Consider the following 19,423-nt stretch of genomic DNA (forward strand, 5'->3'; position numbering starts at 1 on the left):
CCTGTTAGTTCCCAGAATGTCTTAACAGCTTGCTTATTTTTGCCCAGGCTTATTTGGACATATTCGACATTGGCCCACTGTGATTTTCTTCAAACCTGCAATTTTCTCATTAGCCAGCACAAGTCTCAAATTTAACTCTTTCAGACACCACAAGAAGACCTACAGAATCAATTAACCTGGCTTCATGGGGCATCATAGAGGCTGAACTACCAACCAAAGAGCATGTTGAACCTGGACTTCAGCCCCCTACACATTTGTAGCAGACATACAGCTTGGTCTTCATGTGGGACCCCTAATAATTGGAGTGGAGTCTCTGAGTCTGTTGGCTGCCATTGGACCAGGAAGTCCAGTTAGGCCTCAGTGGGTAAGGATGCATTTAGTCCTGCTGTGATTGGCTGTCCCAGAGTGGGGTTGTACCCAAGGAGGGGGCTTCCCCTTCTTTGAAGAGAAGGGGAGAGGGTGTTAGGAAGAGGGATTTGTAAGGATGGGGTTGGAGGAAAGAAGGGAAGGGGCTGTGATCAAGATATAAAATAAATAATAAAATAATTAAAAAATTTTTCATAAAATTTAAAAATCCCTAGTATTTAGCTCACATATGTTTAGTGAGTATTTGGTAACTCTTTAAACATTTTCTAACATGTGACTTTGAAAATAAAAGCATCTTTTCAAAACCTCTTTATAGGGTTAGACTCACAGTTACTCATCAGATTGAATACCCAACAGCAAACAGCAGTGAAGTTTGAAATAAGGGATGGTTTCTATACTTTGATGTTGATGGTGGCTAGGATTTTGCACTGTGAAATACTTATTTGTGTGATCTTCAGAGAATAGAGTATACATTATGTTGTGATAAAAGCCCCACTTAAAAAATACAAAACACAAAATGCTTGAATAAGTTAAATATTTCTCAAGACGTTTTGGTCTTTAAGTATTCTGATAGTCATCCACAATAGTGTCTGGGTTTGGTAACTGTATATGGGATGAATCCCTAGGTGGGACAGTACTGGATGGCTTTTCCTTCAGTTTCTGCTCCAAACTTTGTCTCTACCATTTCCTACCATTTGTATTTTGATCCCCCTTCTAAGAAGGACCAAAGTATCCACATTATTCTTCTTTATTCTTGAGCTTCATGTGGTCTATGAATTGTATCTTGGGTATTCTAATCTTCTGGGCTAATGTCCACTTATCAGTGAGTGCATACAATGTGTGGGGTTTTTTTGTGATTGGGTTACCTCACTCAGGATGATATTTTCTAGTTCCATCCATTTGCCTAAGAACTTCATGACTTCATTGTTTTTAATTGCTGAGTAGTACTCCATTGTGTAAATGTACCACATTTTCTGTATCCATTTCTCTGTTGAGGTACATCTGGGTTCTTTCCAGCTTCTGCCTATTATAAATAAGGCTGCTATGAACATAGTGGAACATGTGTCCTTATTACATGTTGGAGCATTTTCTGGGTATATGCCCAGTAGTGGTATAGCTGGGTCCTCAGGTAGTACTATGTCCAGTTTTCTGAGGAACCACCAAACTGATTTCCAGAGTGGTTGTACCAGCTTGCAATCCTACCAGCAATGGATGAATGTTCCTCTTTCTCCACATCCTTGCCAGCATCTGCTGTCACCTGAGTTTTTGATCTTAGCCATTCTGACTGGTATGAGGTAGAATCTCAGGGTTGTTTTGATTTGCATTTCTCTGATGACTAAGGATGTTGAACATTTCTTTAGGTTCTTCTCAGCCATTTGGTATTCCTCAGTTGAGAATTTTTGTTTAGCTCTGTACCCCATTTTTTAATAGGGTTATTTGGTTCTCTGGAGTCTAACTTCTTGAGTTCTTTGTATATATTGGATATTAGCCCTCTATCAGATATAGGGTTGGTAAAGATCTTTTCCCATTTTATTGGTTGCTGTTTTGTCCTATTGACAGTGTCCATTAACTTGTTGTCTCCTGAGAGGCACCACCAGTGTCTGACTAATACAGAAGTGGATGCTCACAGCCATCCATTGGACTGAGCACAAAGTCCCCAATGGAGGAGCTAGAGAAAGAACCAAAGGAGCTAAAGGGGTTTGCAGCCCCATAGGAGGAACAACAATATGAACCAACCAGTACCCCCAGATTTCCCAGGATCTAAACCACCAACCAAAGAGTACACATGGAAGGACCCATGGCTGGGCCACATATGTAGCAGAGAATGGCCTTGTGAGACATCAATGAGAGGAAAGACCCTTGGTCTCGTGAAGGCTTTATGCCCCAGTGTAGGGGAATGATTGCCAGGATAGGGAAGTGGGAGCGGGTAGGTTAGTGAGTAGAGAAAGGGGAGATGGGATAGGGAGGTTTTCAGAGGGGATAAAATTTGCAATGTAAATAAAGAAAAATCTAATTTAAAAAAGTATTCTGATAGTCTAAGTCAGAACTGACTATATAAGCTGGGCGGTGGTGGTGCACGCCTTTATTTCCAGCACTTGGGAGGCAGAGGCAGGTGGATTTCTGAGTTCGAGGCCAGCTTGGTCTACAGAGTGAGTACCAGGACAGCCAGGGCTGTCTCAAAAAACCCTGTCTCAAAAAACAAAACAAAATAAAAAAAAACTGTCTATATTCAGATAGTCCATTCATGAGCAGGGCATATACACCAATTCCACACCATGGTGGGAAGAGCTTATCCATAGCTTCAGTAAGATAATGGCCAATCCCAGCTTGTTAATGGCCCCTCTTTTAGCCGTCCTGGGAAGACTGTGAAGGACAGACCAAACAAGGACCTCCTCCTCCAGTTCTCCACTGTTTCTGGTTTTTCTTCCCCCTTGGCTAATCCCACACTCAATGGGGACTTGCATTGCCTTATATATGCAATGTCTTGATTCTAATTTTTGGGCATTTTCTCAGTTTTGGCTAGCCCATCCAGCTCCCACTAGTTACAAACTTGATCTGAAGAAGAAATGATTTGGCTACAAGCTGGATCCCAAGCCTCTGGTGCCTTGGCTAGTGGAAGGTTTTAGGATGACAAAAAAAAAAAAACTGGATACAATGGACATAGGAAGCAAGCCAGGCCTGAATGCTCAGCAAAATCATCAGAATGGGAATGTGGGACTTAGCAGCTTATTCACTTAGCAAGCCCTGATAAAGAGAAGAAGAACAGACAGTCCAAGAAGACTGTCTTAACAAGCTGCACCAAGCCTTGGAAAATGAACTGAAGAACTCCAACCAGTGACTGGGTTTGCAGAGTCATAAAAGGTGTGTACACAAAAAAACTGAACCTGGGTCCTGACTCCAATTAGAGTGATCTATATTATAGTAAACACAAAGCCCCTCCCTGGAGAGCCTGCTCTAAAGAGAGAAAGTGAACATAATTGGAATCACATGGATGATGAGGGAAATGTGAGGAGATGAAGGTTCACTACGGCCTCCCAGCAAGCCAGACACAGGTTGGTGCCCCAGAAACAAAGTGATATTTATACCCTACCAACAGATGTTAGAACATACAGGAAACTCACGTGTTATTGTCGTCTTTTACCTAACATTGATTTTTGCTTCAAGCCAAAAGTCATAGAAATTTATGAATAAGCAATTTAATAAAATTCCACTTTATACACAGTGCCGCAAATGGAATATTTCACTTATTTAAACGAACTACACAGGCAGTCATTCAAATGTAACACCTGCTACTCTTATTTTATCTTAAACCAGCTTCCCAAGAGTTTCTATTTAAAGATGCTTTGTTCTTCAGTTTGCCATTGTATTTGAAAGTGTGAAAAAAAAAATCTTGCTTTATTCTCAAGTACTTACTCTCAGCTCTCTGTTAGATGACCTTGACCTTCTAAGAATCTAAATAAGAAAATGTTCCTAATAAAAATAAACTCTTTTTTCCCTATGAATCAGATATTTTAAAAATTAAGCTAGGCTTTTAAATCTGTATTCTTGGGCTGGTGAGATGGCTCAGTGGGTAAGAGCACCAATTGCTCTTCTGAAGGTCCTGAGTTCAAATTCCAACAACTACATGGTGGCTCACAACCACTATGATATCTAACTCCCTCTTCTGGTGCATCTCAAGACTGCTACAGTGTACTTATTTATAATGATAAATAAATCTTTATTTGGCCTGAGTGAGCGAGGTCTACTGGAATGAGCCAGCTGACCAGAGAGAGCAGGGCCAACCGGAGTAGGGTTGACTAGAGAGAGCAGAGGTCCTAAAAGTCAATTCCCAACAACCAGATGAAGGTTCACAACTATCTGTACAGCTACAGTGTGTACTCATATACATATAAAAAAATCTTTAAAAAAAATCTGTATTCTTTGCAAATGACAACATATCAATGTTTATTAAACTTGAAGAAATCAGAAATTGAAAGCTAAAAGACTGTATATTAATGTATGGTTATCAGAATATTCATCTATATCTGAGCCAAACTACTCAAACCTAGAATTTTACCATGGAGTTATAGGAATGGAAAACTATTTGGTACTGGGTTGGATTTTGGATTGGATTTTTGGTGAGTTGATTATCTTCCACTTAAGTATTTTAAGTTATTTCCCAATTAGGAAGAATGTAAGTTAAGTAATATCCTACTATGAGCTGTGAGTTTGAAGCAGCATTACCTTTAAGTTATGGGTACAATCATATGGCAAAATAAGGGGATATATGCCCTAGCTGTACCATTAACTCTTGCAAAGACTTCAATCTCTGAAGCATAGAATGAATTTGATGCAGTGTCCAAAGAAAACTACTTCCTAAGGCAGTATTTTGTATCTTAATATCCATGGGGAAAAAAAGTAAGTCAAAGCCTTAACTCTCTGTCTTCCTCTTTGTTTCTCTCTCTCTCCTCCATTCAATACGTTAAGCACAAATGTGATTTTATTTGTTCTGATACATTTTACTGAAGGTGGTTTTTTCTAAGCATTTTTAAAAAATACTTTTTCTTGCTGGGCAGTGGTGGTGCACACCTTTAATCCCAGCACTTGGGAAGCAGAAGAGGGTGGATTTCTGAGTTCAAGGCCAGCCTGGTCTACAGAGTGAGTTCCAGGACAGCCAGGACTACACAGAGAAACCCTGTCTTGAAAAAAAAATTGTCTTTTTTTAGTTTTTCATTTTGAGATAACATCTCCTTCCTTTGCCTAGATTGGCCTCAAACTCCTGGGTTCAATCAATCCTTTTGTTTCAGCTTTCTGAGTACCTGTGACTACAGGTATTTGCTTATGCCCAGCTAAAATATCTTTGTACCTTGGAAACCATGTTCCTTGGAAATGATCAGTAAGACTTTCTTGAGGTCTAATTGTGGTTGCTTGAGATAGGGTTTCACTAGGTAGCTGTGGCTAACCTGGAACTCACAGATAATTGCCTACCTCTCTACCTCCAGTAACCACAAAGGAACTACTATGGTCTCCTGGGATCTGTGTTTAAAGACTATATCTCCCAAAATGTGAATGTACCAAAATGTGTCCAGGATCACTTTGACATAAAGTTGTGGAGTGACAGGGCAAAGGTTGTTCCATCTTGTCTCAGCTAGAGCCATCTTTGCTTTAACTTGAAACTAACCCCCCTTTTGGTAGCCACAGTGTGAAGATTCCCATGAGAAAGTCTCCTATCCTGTTCTAGAAACATGAAGTCAAGACAACCCAGCTAAATGCTGCTTTTTGCTTCTGTTAAACTTCTTGCTTGCTCTATTTCCCCTGAAACTGCCCTTAAAAGTTCCCTACAGAAAGCAGTCCAAGCTGCTCTATAACAATTATTGTTTCTCTCTAGGCAGTTGCTGGCCAGCTAATTCAGACTTCAGCCCTGCTGAGTGGTCTTTGGGTCTTGCCCCCACAATAATAGTGAGAATTTTATCCCAAACATCCCGGGCAAGTAAATCCTACACCAAACCAGAGAAGTGGTTTGCTGAACAATTTCAAGGAGGAACTTTGTCTACCAAGGATGATTCAACCATTTCAAAGCTCAGGGAATAGGTAGCCCCCTTTAGGGTAGGTCTTCCCACTTCAAGTGGACAGGATATTTCTTCAACAAGTCAAGATTTTTCCTCACAGGCACGCACAGGGATTAACTAAACTTAAAGATGTAACTGGGTCTGGAAGTTTATCTCATAGGTAATTCTAGATTTTATCCAGTTTCAGTACTGCCAACCTTCACAGATAAATACCTATGTTTTCTCTGAACTTGGAGTGTGTGTGTGTACATGTGTGTGAGGGGGGAAGGGGAAGGGGACATGGAGGGAGACAGAGGGAAAGGGGGTTTGGGAAAGAGGGAGAGATAGAGGAGGAAGAGGAGAGAGAGAGACAGAGACAGAGACAGAGAGACAGAGAGGAGATGAGAGAGAGAACTAGAAAGGGGATCTTAGAAGGAAACTGTAGTGCATCAAGAAACAGAAAATGGGCTGCAGTTGTTTTGCCAGCTTACTCTCAACCTTCCTATCTCCTTCAAAACTGGACCACAGCCATTGGATGGAACCACCCACCTGATCTTACTCCTCTCCGTTAGTCCCACCTTAAAATGCTCTCAAAGATCTGCCCTTGGTGTGTTTCTAGATGTTTCTAAAGTCAGTTATGGTAGCCATGAACACTAATAATAATTTAATTATTACAGTAGTTATGAACATTAATAATTTAATAATAGTTTAAAGCCAGGCAGTGGTGGCACTTGTCTTTAATCCCAGCAGGCAGGAGACAGAGGGGGTCAGATCTCTGTGGGTTTGAAACCAGCCTTGTCTACAGTGTGAGTTCCAGAACAGCCAGTGCTACACAGAGAAACCGTGTCTCAAAAAAAAAATAACAATAACAATAGCACAACAATGACAGTAACAACAACACCAACAACAATAATAAGTAAAGTTTAAAGCCAGAAAGTACAGTGAAATTGTGTTAAATCATTGTTCGAGCTATCAGAAACAACTATCTCTGAGCATTCAGGTATTTCTGAAAAAAAAAAAATTTAAAAAGCTAAAATTAGACTCAGAATGCATTCAGAGGTTGGCATCAACCTTCAAGGGATCTGGAACTACAGCTGGTATGTTTTCAGCATCCACGTATAGATGCTGAGGACTGTGGCACAGGTGCTGTTTAGACCACTGCAAACAAAGCTACACCTCACAGAATCTCGAGCCTTTCCAGACAGTGAAGGCCATTACACTCAGAGACAGAGTGGATTTTATAGTTAAGTGAACTGTCTGTTCACACATATACTACACTTAATCAGTGGCAAGGATTACTAAACAAGGAGCAGAAGGAGGAGAAAGGAAGGAATAAGAATCTTCCTTAAAGGATAATTCAGATTAGCATCCATTCTTTTACCTCTGCTTCCCAGGATCAGAAGACTTGAAATTCTATTTTTTACTGCAAAAGCATGAAAATCTATGTTTGATATGTACCACGTGACAACATAAACTTTTCCACATGTAAAAAATACAATACCTAATTATTCGGTGGAAATCAACCATATCCAGATATCTATGCTCATATTGATTGCCTAACTATCTAAAGTAGTCATGAGTATTCTAAAAACAATCACAAAGAGCATGCATTTCTGTATAAATTCCAATTGCCTAGCACAAACCTTTCACATCAGCGATGTAGAAGAAAAAAGTATTTCTTGTACTAACTGTGTGAACTGATTGCACTAAAAACTTTACCTGTAAGGCTATGTTTAATAGGCAATCTTTTAAGGGCAGTCAATTTTATTACTTATTAAGCCCCTGGTGTATATTGTATATTGACAATAAAAAACAGTATAACTTAGTCTCTTCCAACTAGGAATTCATCATTTTCACCATCTCACTGGATAACCAACTACTTCGTACTAAATAGATTGTTGAGGAAAGCAATGTCACAGGGTCAGTCCAAGTGTCATCTCAGTAAACTCATGACTTGTGGGCACAGGACTGGTTGGTTGTATGTAGCCGTGCATCTTGGGACTTAGGCTAAGCTCCATTCTTTAAGTTGTAGTATTTCATCTTACTACGTGTTTACCCCTATCACTCTGATAAAAGCACTTAAAAATAGTTAAAATTAAAGGCAGAGTACACATTACTTCCTTAGACCATCTTTAAAGATCTTGTAACGTCAAAGAATACTATTCTAAAATTTTTGAAATTTATTTAAAAGAAACCTAAATGTTGGATAATGAGCTTCCACAAGGACATTCTAGGACATGTGAAAAACATCAAGCGCTAATATCTTCTGTACTCAGTGTTTTCCTCACACCAAAATAGGAATGAGATTTTTCTTAGAGGCAATTCTTTTCTGTTCCTTTGCAATATGTCCCTGAATCAAGAGAACCAAAATATTGTCAAGGAGCTTATCCATTATCTGCCATGCTTCCGATGGGACTGCAAAAGTCTCATGGCTTAGATCGTCCTCTTGTTTCACCACACTGCAGCATGTATTAGAGAACAGTTAACATTCTTGCCCTGTATTTTGTTATTATAGTAAAAAAAAAAAAAAAAAAAAGACCCATGTGTTTCCAACTGTCCATTGCAATCATATGACATCTGGTGCCACTGGCTGGCTCAGTCCCAGTCCAAAGAGGTTGAATGGCTTTAGCGAATCACAAAGCCAATAGAATTCAAACCACCACCAGTCAGGCATTCCTCATTCAATACCCTAAAGATGCATGTTTGGTTTCTTAATTCTGTAGTCCTCAGTTTTCAGCAAACTTTACATTTAGACTAAATATGAATCAATAAAACTTTCAAGCAAAGAAATAAGTACACCAGTGTAGATATAGTATAGGAAAGATATAGAGGTAAATAAATTTCATTCTCTATGAATATGCACATATGTCCCCCAAATAAACAACATGTAGAAAAAAATCAAAGTAATAACTCTTTCTATGAAAGTGTGTATAAGATCTGATAAAACCATTCTTAGGCAAACCCATCTTATACTTAAAATTACTTGATAGGGAAAATAAACAGAAATAACACTTTTTAAAAATAAAATAAAATGTTAGGACAAAATAATAAAACCAAGACTATAAATTGAGAAGAAATGTAGCTAGATAAACAAGTGCAAAGTTGAGTTCTTTTGAGGAAATTTTTCTTTCAAAATGTATCATCTCTTACCTCCCTTGCAATGGTTTAGGAATCAATAGAAAAAAATATGAAAATTTTGCTAAAGCTCATGTTTGTCCCACATCATTCCCTGACTACTTGATGTAATGCTGAGGAGTCCGGAGTCTCCGTGAATCCTAAGTGCTCATTCTGCACAGTGAACTCAGAATGTCCCAGAACCTGGAACCTGCTTATAATTATTTTCACTCTGTTTAGATTTGGTTGGTTGGTTGGATGGTTGGTTTTTCCTCTCAAACACTGTCGATAAACAATTGGTAATTCATCCAGTGCTTATTAAATTTAAATCCAAGTGTTTCCTTCTTAGCACCAACCAGTGAAACTTATTTATTGATCTGATGGCCAAGATCGCTCCTGCACTGTGGCTCTCTGCTGCCCCCTCTTGGTTGTAGATAGGATTCCTTCAGACACTGGGGCATGCTTTTAAGGCAGTCTAAGATTTTAGTAATGTAATTGCCAAGAATTGTAGTACTCCTAAACGTCACACAGAGATAAATAAAACGGACTCATTGTAGAAGCAGCATGTATATGTTTTACTATGTCGTTTCAGGAATCAACTCCATTTCAGTTCAGTATTTTCTAGATTAACCTTGTTTTTTTTTTTTTTTTTTTTTTTTTTTTAAATAAAAGTGTTTGACTTACTGAACTCTCCCAATTGTTCAATGATTCATGGTGGGTTTATTATTATTATTCATAAACAGTGCTAAGATACCATAAAACTGAATGTATGCATTTTCAGAGGGCATCTACCATCTTGTGTTTCCTGGATCCAAAATCAAAAAAGGATTGAATGCACCCAATGAACCAGCCTTTGTGTAGCATAAACCTTCTAGAAAAACCTACATTTGTGATGAGTAAATGCCTGTGTGTGATGGAACGTTTTGCTGAAGCAGACACAAGTGAAGGGGTGTTTTGTTAAAGCAAGTACGGGAAAGGACGCATGAAGAAGAAGAGTCTTTGCTAACAACACACATGTATTGAACTGCCTTACATGCATGTTGAGTTCCATGTGTCATGACTCCATAGAGGGAAATGCACCAAAAAAAAAAAAAACTTCTTGAAAAGTTCTGTGGACTCTTGCTGCTTCCTCAGACTCAGGCCGATAGGCAGAGTGATGTCAGCTGATACAGACTGATACAGAGTGGAGGTTTGCTAAGACAGACTCTCACGTGGAGGCAAGACTCACTCGTGCTGAGGCAAAACCCAGAGAGGACACATAATGTTTGGAAGAAGTATAAATAGGACTCAACGGACTGGGAGAGGGGCTTGCTGGTAGAGCTAGCTCTGCAGTGCTTCTTGGTCTCACATCTTCACTGAGAGAGGCACGGCAGAGAACTTCTCCTGATGTCTCTGCTAGTCCTAGTTCCTCCTGGGACTCATGCCCATTCGGCTGAGGCCTGGCAGCTCCTGTTCTGCCCTGCCACTGCTGCTGCTATCCTGACACTATTGAACTGACCTACTGGGATATCCGTGAAGTGCTTGCGAGTGGATTGCGCTGCCACTGCTGACCTGTGAACTGAACTGCTGATTTCCTGACAACACAGATGGAATTTGCTCCCAAGATCCATCCCTAAACAGGTCTACTTCCCCCACATCATAATAACCTTTCTTTATCACTACCTCTGCTGGGCGGTGGGCTGAAAGGGAAATTGAAGTGTTTAAGAACCATCATTAAGCCAGGCGGTGGTGGCACATGCCTTTAATCCCAGCACTTGGGAGGCAGAGGCAGGCGGATTTGAGTTCGAGGCCAGCCTGGTCTACAGAGTGAGTTCCAGGACAGCCAGGACTATACACCCTGTCTCAAAAAAAAAAAAAAAAACCAAAAAACAAAAAACAAAACAAAACAAAAAAAACAAAAAACAACAACAACAAAAAAGAACCATCATTAAAAATAGGCTTTGAAAAATTTAAACTTACAGTATACAAGTATTCCAAATGTCATAGACTATAAACCAGTGGTTCTCAACCTTCCTAATGCTGAAACCCATTAATACAGTTCCTCGTGTTGTGGTGACCCTCAACCGCAAAATTATTTTCATTGCTACTCCATAACTGTACTTTTGCTGCTGTTATGAATTGCAGTATAAGTACCTGTGCTTTAATCTCCCGTGTTAGGTGACCCCTTTGAAAGGTCACCAATGGTTATGACTCACAGGTTGAGAAGCACTGAGATAAGCCCAGGCTACTCCAGTACTTATGGCTGATTCCTGATACAACAGCAACTGCAAAGTCCAATCCTCCAGCACCAGTCAGCTGCCACCGGTTTCCGTCTCCATGCTTAAGCTCACAAACTGGAACATCTTCTGAGCCTGGTGTCTTCTCATGTAGCCTCGGAAACACACCAACTGCTCTCTCGTGTTACTTGTTTGCTGTGCGCTTCCTATACACAATAATTTCCATATTCCAGTTCCACCCCTTCTCCCTTTCTGCCCCTTGTTTATTAATCCTTGCCATTGAGTGACTGCATCGTATGTCTGGACAGACAATCCACTTAACTACAAAATCCACATTGTCTCAGAGTGTGGGGGCCTTGACTCTAGGGAAAGGCAGGCTAGGGATTTGGCGAAGCATTGCTTTATTTGGAATGGTCTAAGCAGCACCGGTGTCTGAGCTCAGCATGGCACTCAGCAGGTAATAGTGGATGCTGAAGCATGCCAGCTGTAGTTTCAGATCCCTTGAAAGCTGATGAAAATCTCACTAAATCCAAACTATTGATATTTTTTTCTCATGCCTTAATATTCCACGGGATTTACTGGTTTTGTTCCTGATCCATTCCTTATTAACCTAAACCATTGTTCTATATCAAGAGTGGCTACACCTACCTGTATTACCAATATTCAGGGGGCTGATGGAGGAGGGTCACTGCAAATCTGGGACCAGCTTCAAGTCCATGGTGAAGTCTGCCCTTATATTTTAATCTAAGTCCAAAAGCAAAAATAAATATATTTTTCTGTTCTGTTTAAAATGAGATCTAGCTCTCTTTTCTTCCCTGTTTATATTATTATTATTATTATTATTATTATTATTATTATTATTATTATCTCATCATTATTATTTTGTAATACCGGGGATCAAACCTAGGTCCTCAGGCAAGCAAGCAAGAGCTCTACCATTGAACTACAACCTAATCCTCCTAATTTTACCTTAGGAAATACTTTTATTCTGTAGACTATCCTTTAGACCTTTCATAGTCTGTTAAATAGGTTAATTCATTTTCCCTATTGTCTTACTCTATCCTCAATAGAAACACAGAGGACCTAAATATTGGGGAAATCATATATTTTAAGAGTGTTCCCAAATCATGACTCATGGAATGTGACATATGTTTGTTTTATTTCAGGGACCAGAATGTGTTGAACTTATATAAATTTGGGGAACATTGGATTAAACAATGTTAAATAGGCTTATTCCTGGTAGAATTTCTGAAAGTCCTTATAAAGTACTCTGTATTATGAATTTCCAATAGGAAATTATCAAATTATCAATCCTACCTGAGAAAGATCAACTTGAGACTATTCTAATTTTTGTTAGTTTTTTTAAATTCACATTTTATTTTTGAAATTAAGTATCTTTTTAAATCAACATACAAATTACATATTTATACAGCCCCACATGATGTTTAATACAAATTTAAATTGGATAATGTTTAAGTCAAAGTAAAAATATCTATTCAAATATTTATTATTTTATGGTAAAAACACTAAAAATACTTTCTTTTAAAAAACATATACAGTACCAGCTGGGGAGATAGTCTAGTCAGTAAACTGCTCACTGCACAAGAATGAGAATTTAAGTTCAGACCGCTGTAATCATGGAAAAGCCAGAGTGTGGCAGAGATTGAAGGATCCACAAAGCTCACTGGAATGTCAGCCTAGTCAAATTAATGAGTTCTAAGTTTAGGAGAGACCTTGGCCCAAAGAATAAGGTGATAAGAAATTGGGTAACACCACTATAGCCTCCAGATGCACGTGTACATGCATACACCCACATGTCTGTGTACCACATACACACAGTCCCTTTTGGTTATGTGAACTCACCCTGCTGTGCAGCAGCATATCAGACATTAATTTTCCTACCTGAACTGTAAGTCAGTCCTCTTGCACGCCTACTCTTCCAGTCCCTTGGGGCAACTAACTTTCCCACCCTCAACCTCAGCTGTCTCATATTCCATGTATCAGTGAGGTTCGGAAGCATTTCTCTTACTCTTTCTGGATTATTGCACTGAACCATGTCACTCATTTCCACGCGTGTGTGATAAATGACAGGGTTGGATCACTCCGGCCCCCGGAACTGTTCTTCTATGTCAGGATTCTCCTGTTAACAAAGATTAAAAATAAATACTATTTCATTTACTGACATAGTTCCTCGTAGAATATACTGCTCACAAATTAAATCAAATCGTACCTTATAACGACCCAAATTTCAAGAACTGATGGAACTGATCGGTGGTTAGGATGTAAAGTGAGCTCTGGTTTCCAAAGATGCTACACTTAAACATTAGTGCTGGTGATCCCACCGGATTCTCACTGATAGACATTTTCTCTCCCTCGGTGACGTGTAGATATATAGGCCAGATTAGACCAGATTAAAAGTAGGTAAAGGCAAATTTATTAGGAGGTAGCTCTGGGGTGGTTTCCACCGCTCTCACAAGTGGAGATCAGTGAAGTCATGCCTCTACGCTAAAGCAAGGCAGTTTTATAGATCTTAGGCAAGGAGTGACGACTGTCAGCTAGGAGCGCGGATCGTGTGTCCATACATGGCCAAAAACTAGCCCCTGGCAGGCACTCTTGGATGGGTTGTTGGCAAAGCAGAGACATAGACGGATGACATGTTAGCCCGGACTTTTCCCCAAGAGAGTAGGGGAGTTTTCTCTGTAGTGGGAGGGGTTGGGGAAGGAGGGCAGGTGGGGTTTCCCAGCTTCCCCATGGTAAGACCTGGGGTTGCAGCCTAACCTTCATGAAAGCATGAAAGCTAAGCAGTACTCTTCTAGCCAGCCACACTCCTAGCCTCCAATTCAAATCCTTTAAGACTATATATATATATATATATATATATGCATATATATACATATATATAGTGTCTTATGTATTTGTTATATAATCTAAATATATATTCGTTTTGTATAATTTATTTAGTGTTCGTAAAGGTATTTTCACATGCTACCCAGAGCAGATCAGCAGCCAGATACCCACCCACACCTACAGCCAGTGTCCCTACCAGAAAGTCCGCAGAAATCAAGGAAACAGGTGAGACTGTCACCCAAATACCTACTCAAGCTGGGAAAACCATGTGGCCCAGCTGACACGCGACACTGCTCACTCACTCCCCCCGCCCCCACCCCGCCCCGCCCCCAGCTCTTCCTTTCTTCCTGCCAGATTTCTTCCCTGGGCCATATCAGCAGACAGGTACATACCCACAAATACAGACTATGTGCCTCCCAGGAGGTCTGCAGAAAACAAAGACACAGGAGAGAATCTCACCCAAATACCCATGCCAGCTGAGACAACCACGGGGCCCAGCTGATGAGAGACACACCTCCCGCACAACCCCCACCCCCTGAGCTCCACCCTTCTTCCCGCCCACTTCCTATGCTGGCCAGATACCCACCCACCCGCCACAGCCCATCTGCCTCTTAGGAGGCCCAAAGTAACCAGGGACACAATCTGACTGCCCACCAGGAGGTCCACAGTAACCAGGGACACAGGAGGCCTACCCTAACCAGAGAATGCCTGCCTCCAAGGACACTGGCTCTAGTAAGAGACACCCAGGTCAGATGACACCAGAGATAACCAGATAGCCAGAGATCATAAAAACCAGAAACCAATGCAATCCTGCACCACCATTCTCCCACCACATGCCCGGATATCCCAACATGCCTGAAATGATAACGACTTAAAATCCCATTTTATGAAGATGTGTATCTGTGTGCATGTGTCTGTCTTCCTATGTTTCCATATGTGTGGTATGGTGTGTGTGTGTGTGTGTCTGTCTGTCTATGTGTCTACATGTGGTATGTGTGTGTGTGGCTGGCTGGCTGTGTGTCTGTGTGTGTGTGTGTGTTTGTGGATGTGTCTCTGTGTGTAGATGTTTGTCTGTGTTTCTCTGTGTATGCGTCTGTCTGTCTGTGTGTGTGTGTGTCTATGTGTCTATATAATTGTATGTGTGTATGATACACGTGTATTCTATCTGGGCTGTTTCAAGGTATCAAAATATACAGTCCTAAAAATAGCACAAAGCATATGTATTCCTTTGAGTTGAAGACAACTGAGAAGAAGGAGATATAAGAAAAGCTCTCTACCCTGCCTGTGCTGTCTATCAGGAGAAAGATCTAAAAGATAACCTATATCATTCCACTAGGAAGGACAAAATGTAATTGCCAAAGTCCCTAGACTCTGAAAACCCCCTTATCATGTTACTTTTCCTTACTTAATGTTATGTGAGGCCAGATTTCAATCAAAGCTTTGAACTGGCCTCATCTGGTATTGGTGTGTGTGTGTGTGTGTGTGTGTGTGTGCTAAGAAACATCTTTGTTTTTCTCTTACTGGCCTTCCTCGCATTGGGGTACCTGGCAGATAGTTATAAAAATTATTTTTCTGTTTTTATCCTCATTAGTTTGGACATGTGCAGGAGAAGTTCAATTTATTATTAAGAACTATTATTCTTATATTTATAAATAAGAATTTTGATAAATTAATAGTTGTCTAGGTACTTTCAATTAATGCTCACCAAAAATTCTTTAAAATTGTGATTTCAAAGCTGAGCATAATCACACAATGAATTAGAGGATCACAGATGTTTTCTATACTTTATGTATTTGTTTCATATACTTTATGTCTAGTTTTTTTTCAAACATGAGGAAACTATGCATTAAAAAGCAGGAACTTGCTGCAAATATTATTAGTGAACACTGATTTCTAATCTCCAGGCTTTGGGTCACCAAGATTGTTAATAAATTCATTTAATTGTATAGTGTGGAACCTAACCATTCACAGCTACAAGAAAAAGTCAGTACATAAACTTTTCTTTTTAATTAATTACAGGATTCTGGAACGTGTCAAGCATCAAACAAATGTTTCTGTATAGTTTTCATTTTCCAAACATCAAGATTTCATCTTGCCTGCATTATACATCATGTATATTTATATGCATATATATGCATATTTTTATAAACTTCTTAAGAACAAATTCCCAACATGATATCTTTTACTCTTAAATATCTCACTATAGCTGGGCAGTGGTGGCGCATGCCTTTAATCTCAGCACTTGGGAGGCAGAGGCAGGCGGAATTCTGAGTTCGAGGCCGGCCTGGTCTACAGAGTGAGTTCCAGGACAGCCAAGGGTGCACAGAGAAACCCGGTCTCAACCCCTCCCCCCAAAAAAATCTCACTATATATTGAACTGAACATCAGAACCTTGCATTCACTGATGACTATAGTAACTGTAGCATTTTTATTCAAAATCATTTTAATCAGTCATAGGACAAAGTTTATTTTTATAAATACTTTCCTTTTCACACTGTAGGTTGTCTTTCCACAGTTAAGTGATGGAACTGTGTGTCTTATAAGTCAAAAACAAGAACTACTTCCTGAATGCATAGTCTCTAACAGGAGTACAGGACAACTGCAGACTATATTGCTGTTGTGTGTGTTTTGTTTGGTTTGGTTTGGTTTGTTTATTCATTTATTTTTAGACTGAGAGAGTCTCATGTAGATAAGGATGGTTTTAAACTCACTTTCTTGCCTGTACTTTCCAAGGGCCAGGGTTTTAGGTGTGTGCCACTATGCTCAGCAATAACCTAAAACTTGAAATTGCTTCAATATTTAAGATAATTTTGAGTGCCATCATGTGACAATGGGAAGTATCTGGCTTATAACCATTCAGAAGTATCTCTCTCTCTCTTTATGTCTCTGTCTCTGTCTCTCTGTCTCTGTTCCTGTCTCTGTCTCTGTCTCTCTCTGTCTCTCTGTCTCTCTGTCTCTGTTTCTGTCTCTCTCTCTCTGTCTCTCTCTCTGTCTCTGTCTCTCTCTGTCTCTCTCTGTCTCTCTCTCTCTCTCTCTCTCTCTCTCTCTCTGTGTGTGTGTGTGTGTGTGTGTGTGTATTTATGGGTAGAGGCAAGAGATTAATAGAGGGTGTCTTCCTCTAACTCTCCACTCATCCCTGAAATAGGGTTTCTCACTAAACCCAGAACTCACTGGTTGTCTGACTCCCTGGCCAGTCCTCTGGGCACCAGGTGTCTGTTGTCCCCTACCACCTCCCAACACTGCAGCTGCAGACACAGGTTAACCTGCTTGGCCTTTAAGAAGATTCTAATTCTGATCTCTTTACCAATAAAGCTATCTGCCCTGGCAGAGAAGGAAAGTTTTAAATATATCAAGGACAGAAAGAAATCAACCCAGTCAAAATGTGAAATTGATTTCAGCATTAAATAAACTCCCTGGAAAGAGGAAAAGGAAGTGAGGTATTCGTAATGTGTAAGTACTCTGAACAAAATGTCTTATTCTTGCCTCTGAAGATTTTACTAAGGGTCTAAAGCTAATTCTACATCCTAAGCCACACAATTAAAACCTACCTGTTTTTTTACCAGTTGTCTTTATTGCTATGCAGAGACACCATGACCAAGGCAACTCTTATAAGGACAACATTTAATTGGGGCTGGCTTATATTTTCAGAGGTTCAGTCCATTATCATTCCCAGAAGCATGGCAAAATCCAGGCAGACAAGGTACTGGAGGAGTGGAAAATTATACAACTTGATCCAAAAGCAACCAGGATAGACTGTCTTGTGCAGGCAGCCAGGAGGAGGGTCTCTTTCACCCCTGGGCAGAGCTTAACCATAGGACCCACTTTCTCTAATTCTGTTTGTAGAGACAATAGCTCACCTGAACATGTGGCTCCAGCAGCCTTCCCCTTCTTCCCCAGCATCTCTACCTTGCTAAAAACAAACAAACAAACAAACAACAAAACCTGTTAGGTTACACTCCTCAAGCTAGCTCCCAAGGTCTATTCCCTTATTTGGTCACTTCCTACTCCTGAGGCTAACAACCAAGTTCTGCCTATCAAAGTATTGAAGTCCAGCAATCAAAATCCTTACCTAAGCCCAGCGGCGGTGGTGGCCTTTAATCCCAGCACTTGGGAGGCAGAGGCAGGCAGATTTCTGAGTTCGAGGCCAGCCTGGTCTGCAGAGTGAGTTCCAGGACAGCCAGAGCTACACAGAGAAAACCTGTCTTGAAAAACCAAAAAAAGAAAAAGAAAAGAAAAAAAAGAAAGAAAATCCTCACCTAATTAATATGCCCAGTTAAAATTCAACACATCATCTTAACACAGTGCTTTCCTGTTGTATCTTTGTTGTGGTAAATCTCCAACCCCAATAAGGCCATGCAAGGAAAATGCAAGTCAGTTATATATTTATAAACTACACACCTATATTGGGCAGATATGACTCTACACCACTTTCTTCCCCAGCTATAAATTCCATTGCTACTTGCAGTTCCTCCAGGCCATGTGCTTCTGCTCCATGTTCCTTTCAACTTCTTTCCCTCTGCCCTACTCAGTTAGCCATCTCCTCCAACTCCTCCTCCCCGCCTCCTCTTCCTGTCTGGCCTGGAAAACCCACCTCCTCATTTTTGCCCAGCGATTAGCTATTTGCTGTCTTTATTAGCCAATCAGATAATTAGAGGAAATTCCTCTTCATACCTTTATAAACTGCCATTTTCCTATGGGCCATGTCAGTCTCCTTTCTATCCAAAAGCAGTGCACTGTCCTCCAAGGACAAATTCCCATCCTTCCTCTCCCTTATTTCCTTCCCCCTTTTTCCCATCCTCTATCTTCTGTCTTGGCGACTTGTTCCCTGCCCTTTGTCCCTCCAGGGTAAATAAATTCCCTTTGTTGTGAGAACTTGGTCTTGGGGGTCCTGAATCAATACTGACTCAGGGCCTCCAAAGCCTGTGATGTCACATGGGCAGGCCTCACAGACCTGTTGCCAGGGCAACGGCCAACATATTCCCAGAATCCGTTGGGCTCACCTCCCACCTTTACCTGCCGCCACTACATCAGAACCCATATATATGTACATACATACATGCACGGGGACCATGCATGCTCTCTCTCTCTCTCTCCCTCCTCTCTCTCCCCACTACTGTCCCCTCTCTCCCTCTCAATTAAACCTCTTACTCGTGGAACTCTTGGGGCCTAGTGTGTGGTATGTTCTGACACGAGCTGCCTTTCTAACATATCTCTGGTCTCTTACACTGCTTTTGATAACAGCATTTGGGGGGCCAATTTTATGGGTCCTGCTGTGTACTACAGAGCTCATTGCACTCTTAAAGTCTGTTAAGTGTGATGCCGTCTATACCTCTAAGATTAGTATGTGCTCCC

At 40.5% G+C, this 19,423-nt stretch overlaps 1 long non-coding RNA gene across 1 annotated transcript in view; it reads right to left on the bottom strand.

The window, feature by feature from the left end:
* LOC116074651 overlaps window positions 1-18,965 on the bottom strand; it is a 50,415-nt gene extending 31,450 nt beyond the window's left edge. Inside the window, exons 1-3 of the long non-coding RNA XR_004112226.1 lie at window positions 18,743-18,965; window positions 17,929-17,981; window positions 13,254-13,364 (exon numbers count right to left, since the gene is read on the bottom strand). This is a non-coding gene — a long non-coding RNA (uncharacterized LOC116074651). The remainder of the gene's footprint in view (window positions 1-13,253; window positions 13,365-17,928; window positions 17,982-18,742) is intronic.
* Between the last annotated feature and the right edge of the window lie 458 nt (window positions 18,966-19,423).

The sequence above is a fragment of the Mastomys coucha genome, unplaced genomic scaffold (genome assembly GCF_008632895.1).
Source record: "Mastomys coucha isolate ucsf_1 unplaced genomic scaffold, UCSF_Mcou_1 pScaffold3, whole genome shotgun sequence".
Lineage (NCBI taxonomy): Eukaryota > Metazoa > Chordata > Mammalia > Rodentia > Muridae > Mastomys > Mastomys coucha.